The following is a 6,034-nucleotide window of genomic DNA, read 5'->3' as shown; positions in this document are numbered from 1 at the left end:
TAAACTGCGTAAGGTGAATGCCGGGATGGTTCCTTTGAAGGAACACAATCAATTTCTTCCCCACCCTTCTCCAGTCCGAACACGCGCTCCGTCGCTAATGACGTCGTCATCAACGGGACGTCAAACGCTAATCTTCCTTCCTTCCTTCCTTTCCAGACCAAGACAATGAGAAATTTAAAACCGAAATAGGGCTCAGGGAATGAGAACACGTACAGCCAAGCTGTTCGAGAGGTTGTTTCCAGATTCTTTAACAATAAAGAATGGAAGGCTGTTCAAATGGTTTGCCTTAAGCGCCCGTGAAGTATATTTCGGTTTACAGGGCCATGACTAGAATGAAGACATTGTTTAAAAGTAGATCCGGAAAATCATTTCGTATAAGATATCAAGAACAGTGAACATTACAACAAAATGAGAAAACTAACAAGAGGTTTCAAAATTAAAGTCGTTCATGCTCCTAAAACAACAGTTCATACTTACATATTTACTTCCTCTTCCACAATTAGGCTATTAGCCTGTTCAGACCTCAGTTTTTCTGTCATCTTTTCAAGGGTCGACCAACATCACTTCTTTCAGTAGGATAATATCTAAGAGCAAACTTCAAAAATCTGTTGTCCTCCATTCTAAAAATGTGGTTTTCCCCAGTTTTTCTTGTTTTGGGGATTTCTACATCTACATCGATACTTCCTAGTCCATACGCAAACAGAGTAAGGGAAACACGATGGTCTGTATGCCTCCGCATGTGCCCTAATTTCTGTATCTTATCTTCGTGGTCCTTACGTCCAATGTATGTAGGCGGCAGTAGAATCGTTCGGCAGGCAGATTCAAATGCCGGTTCTCTAAATTTTCTCAATAGCGTTTCTTGAAACGAACGTCCTCTCGCCTTTCCTTCAGGGATTTCCATTTGAGTTCCCGAAGCAACTACGTAACACTTAACGTGTTGTCTGAATCCACCGGTAACAAATCTAGCAGCCCGCCTCTGAATTTCTTCGATGTCTTCCTTCAATCCGACCTGGTACCGATTCCAAACATTCGAGCAGTACTCGAGAATTGGTCGCACCAGCGTTCTATATGCTGTCTCCTTTACAGCTGAACCAATCTTTCCTAAAATTCTCCCAACAAACCAAAGACGACCATTCGCCTTTCCTACCACACTTCTCACATGCTAGCACCACATCATATCGCTTTGCAACGTTATGCCCCGATACTTATACCACTTGACTGTGTCAAGCAGGACACTAGTAACAGTGTATCCGATCATCACAGGTTTGATCTTCCTACTCATTCGCATTACCTTACATTTTTACACATTTTGGCTAGCTGCCATTCATCAGACCAACTGGAAATTTTGTCTAAGTCGCACTGTATCTTCCTACAGTCTTCCAGTTTCGACAGATTGCCGTACACCACGGCATCATCAGCAAACAACCGCAGATTGCTGCCCACCGCGTCTGCCGGATCATTTATGTATAAAGAGAACAGCAGTTCTGTCAGACTTCCCTGGGGCACACCCTTGTCTCCGATGAGCACTAGCCGTCGAGAACAACACACTAGCTTCTATTATTTAAGAAGTCTTCGGGCCACGCACATATCTGTGAACTTATTCCATGTGCTCGTACCTGCGTTAACAGCCTGCACTGGGGCACCGTGTCCAAAGCTCTTCGAAAATCTAGAAGAATGGAATCTGCCTGTTCTTAGTATATCACGTGAGAAAAGACAAGCTGAGTTTCGCACGAGCGATGCTTTCTAAAACTATGCTGATTCGTGCACATAAGCTTCTCAATCTCAATAAAGATTATTATATTCGAACTTAGAACATGTTCAAGGATTCTGCAGCAAACAGAAGTTAGGGATATTAGTCTGTAATTTTGCCGGTCCGTTCTTTTACTTTTCTTATATACTGGAGTCACCTGCGCTTTTTTTCAGTCGCTTCGGACTTTACGCTGGTCGAGAGGTTCACGATAAATGCAAGCTACGTAAGGGGCCAATGCCGTAGAGCACTCCTTTTAAAATCGAACTGGGAGTCGATCCATACTTTGTGATTTATTTGCTTTCAAATCCTTTAGTCGCTTCTCTACGCCAGGTATGCTTGTTACTATATCGTCCACACGAGAGTCTGCCCGGTGGTCAGATGACAGTATGTTTCTACGATTTTCCCGTGTGAGCAATTTCTTGAAGGTGAAATTTAAAACTTCAGCTTTCGTTTTGCTATCTTCAACTGCCATACCAAACTGGTCAACAAGGGACTGAATGGAAGCCTCTCGGGTTGCTAAGGTGTGGCGGTGGTAGTTGTTGTATCCTTCGCGCATAGATCTTTGCACAGACGCTCGAATCTCTACTAATCTTCGCTTGTGGTTATTTATGCGTTCCCTTTTGAATCGAGAGTACAACAGCCTCTGCTTCCTCAGCATCCGCCAGATTTCGTTATTAAACCATGGTGGGTCTTTTCCATCCTTTATCCACTTGTTGTCGTTGTTGTTGTTGTCTGCAGTCCTGAGACTGGTTTGATGCAGCTCTCCATGCTACTCTATCCTGTGCAAGCTTCTTCATCTCCCAGTACTTACTGCTACCTACATCCTTCTGAACCTGCTTAGTGTATTCATCTCTTGGTCTCCCTCAACGATTTTTACCCTCCATGCTGCCCTCCAATGCTAAATTGGTGGTACCTTGATGCCTCAGAACATGTCCTACCAACCGGGCCCTTCTTCTTGTCAAGTTGTGCCACAAACTCCTCTTCTCCCCAGTTCTGTTCGATACCTCCTCATCAGTTATGTGATCTACCCATCTAATCTTCAGCATTCTCCTGTAGCACCACATTTCGAAAGATTCTATTCTTTTCTTGTCCAAACTATTTATCGTCCATGTTTCACTTCCATACATGGCTACACTCCATACAAATACTTTCAGATACGACTTCCTGACAGTTGAATCTATACTCGATGTTAACGAATTTCTCTTCTTCAGAAACGCTTTCCTTGCCATTGCCAGTCTACCTTTTATATCCTCTCTACTTCGACCATCATCAGTTATTTTGCTCCCCAAATAGCAAAACTCCTTTACTACTTTAAGTGTCTCATTTCCTAATCTAATTCCCTCAGCATCACCCGACTTAATTCGACTACATTCCATTATCCTCGTTTTGCTTTTGTTGATGTTCATCTTATATCCTCCTTTCAAGACACTTTCCATTCCGTTCAACTGCTCTTCCAAGTCCTTTGCTGTCTCTGACAGAATTACAATGTCATCGGCGAACCTCAACGTTTTTATTTCTTCTCCATAGACTTCAATACCTACTCCGAATTTTTCTTTTGTTTCCTTTACTGCTTGCTCAATATACAGATTGAATAACATCGGGGACAGGCTACAACCCTGTCTCACTCCCTTCCCAACCACTGCTTCCCTTTCATGCCCCTCGACTCTTATAACTGCCATCTGGTTTCTGTACAAATTGTAAATAGCCTTTCGCTCCCTGTATTTTACCTCTTATCCACTTACTAGGTACATAATTCTCCAGACCACAATTTACAATCTGCTTAAACTTTGTCCGTAATTCCTCTCCATCAATCTTACTGGAACTAAGTCAAGCCAATTCACTGTCGAAGTGAGATGTTAATAACTGCTTACCTGCCCTATCTAGCAGAAACACTCTCCTAGCCTTTTAGACTGATTTATTAACTTCCGTAATCATAGTTGCTACAATGACATCATTATTGCTAATCCCCGTTTCTATACTTGTCGATAAATTCCGGCCTATTTGTGGCTACGAGTTCTAAGGTATTTCCATTGCGTGTGGGCTCCAGAGCTAGCTGCTCAAGACAATTTTCAGAAAATGTCTTCAAAAGTATTACGCTTGAATTGTGTCTGTACCCTCCCGCAATGAATCCACAGACATCCTGGTCTATATTCGGCACTTTACAGACGCCGCCAACCAGTGTTCTATGACCTGGGTATTTACGCGCTATTGACCATAGATTTTCTTTGAATGGCCTTAGAAGTTTCTCAGTAGAAGCGGATGGCCGGTAAAAACATTCAACAATTAACTTAGTGTCACCTACAGTTGTTATAAGCGACCAGATGACTTCAGTGTCACACTCGACTTCGACCTCAGTAGAGAGAATATTTTTATCAACTGCACCTCTTGTGGCCTCTAATCTGTCTTTCCGATGTACGTTCCACGACACGATAAATATCTCAGGGCTTTCCGCTTCGGGTTTCAGCCAGCTCTCGGTCGCAAGAATAATTTGAAAGGAAGAATTTTTCTGGATGGCAGTAAATTCGGGACCTTTATTACGAATACTTCGACAGTTTACTGATAAAATTGTGACAGACGAAGTGTCTTTACTCTGAACGCTGTTTGACTTCCCTTGCTGCATATCTATTGGCGAGTGTTCAATTGCTGCCTTATATCTTGATTGCATTTTTTGTCTTTAAGGGAAGATCTGAAGAATCGGATTCAAGATGATTATATTTTGTTTCGATAATTTGTTGTATTCACTCATGAGTCCAACCCATACACGAACAGCCTTAGTGTTATAAAATTTGAATTTCTTCACATCTAACCACTTGATGTTCGCTGAATTGTTCCACACACGTATGTTGAAATCGATGAAGTTTTTTCTCCACTTTGTTGTCATTGTTAAAAGACAACTGCAAACAAGGCACGTGAAGCGTGAAACTTGTTCTACTGGTTGATCGTCAATCATTAACGTTCCTCTAATTGGTATTTTCCTTACTACGCCATAACTTTTGTTTTTTACTTTGATAACTGAAAATTATAATTTTTACAAATGATATTTAGCATACATATTAGTTCTGAAAATCATCCTCATAGTCCTTTAATTACGTACATACTGCTATTGAACAAGGGTGCACATGTTCTTTCCAGTTCCTAATTGTATTCTGAATTGATTCATTCGAATTTCTTCCGTTAACGTATACTCCACAAACAAAACAATTTTGTCTTTGTATATGTATCTTGAATAATTTGAGCAAAGTCTCTAAATTAGCAATTGTTTTTCATTATGTTCCATAAAGTTCCCCATCCATCTTATCAAGAGCTTTTTCGTAATCGGGGAAAGTGATATGGGTTTCTAAGTTAAATTCTCCTCCCTTGCCCAATATGTTTTAAGCTAAATAAATATATGTATCTTCGAAAGATCTCTCTTTTCTTAATCCGCATCGTTATTCCAGTAAAAGAGTGTGCTATAATTTTAATCCTACTGTTTATTATTTAGTATATATTTTGTACAACATTTAGTAAACATTGAGGCTTATATCTAGTGTCCAATTCCAGTTTTGAGTTTGGCAGTGTGGAACAAATGCGAAGAAAATGGAGAAATTGTAGGTTGCTTATCGTGAAATGGAGAGATTTATGTTGGAAATTACTAGGAGAAGCAGGAAGAGAAGCAAATGGATCAGGGAATAGACTAGAGTGGAAAGTGTACTTATGGCTGAAATGGGGATGAAGTGAACGTGTTTGGGAAATGTAAACAGGTAAATGGATTACAGTTAAGCCGTAGAAGATCGTTGTTAGATTACAAGAGATCAGAAAAGACCGGGATAACCATTTAACTGAAGATTGGTAGATATTAGACGAAAAGTAGGAGCAACATGGATGCACACAGCTAAAGCTGTAATAGTCTAAAGGACGTCTTTGTCCAGCAGTCTGTATCGAATTGGTAATGATGATGCTTAAAACATTTGGCGAATATCCAAGAGTTATTTCATTGTTAACTGATTTTTCCTTTATAATATCGAATTATTTGGCACTGCAACAGCTGGGAGAACTAGCTTTTAACACCATGTTAACACCCCGAATCTAGTTAGAGGTTTATATAAACCACTAGTATGATCCACGCAACAGTGTCACAGTCTCTATTTCCATGATTGTCGAGAACGAGCCAGTGTTATTTCTCCAACATCAAACTTTCTTGGTAATGTTTTTACACATTCATCAAATAACAAGGCTCTCTTCAAAATGTAACTTAGTTTCAAAGTAAATGAACAAAAGCAAGCAGGTTTTCACTAAATTGCCACA

This window comes from Schistocerca piceifrons, chromosome 4 (assembly GCF_021461385.2).
Source record: "Schistocerca piceifrons isolate TAMUIC-IGC-003096 chromosome 4, iqSchPice1.1, whole genome shotgun sequence".
Lineage (NCBI taxonomy): Eukaryota > Metazoa > Arthropoda > Insecta > Orthoptera > Acrididae > Schistocerca > Schistocerca piceifrons.
The sequence above is the reverse complement of the archived record's forward strand: the minus strand, read 5'-3'. Positions refer to the sequence as shown.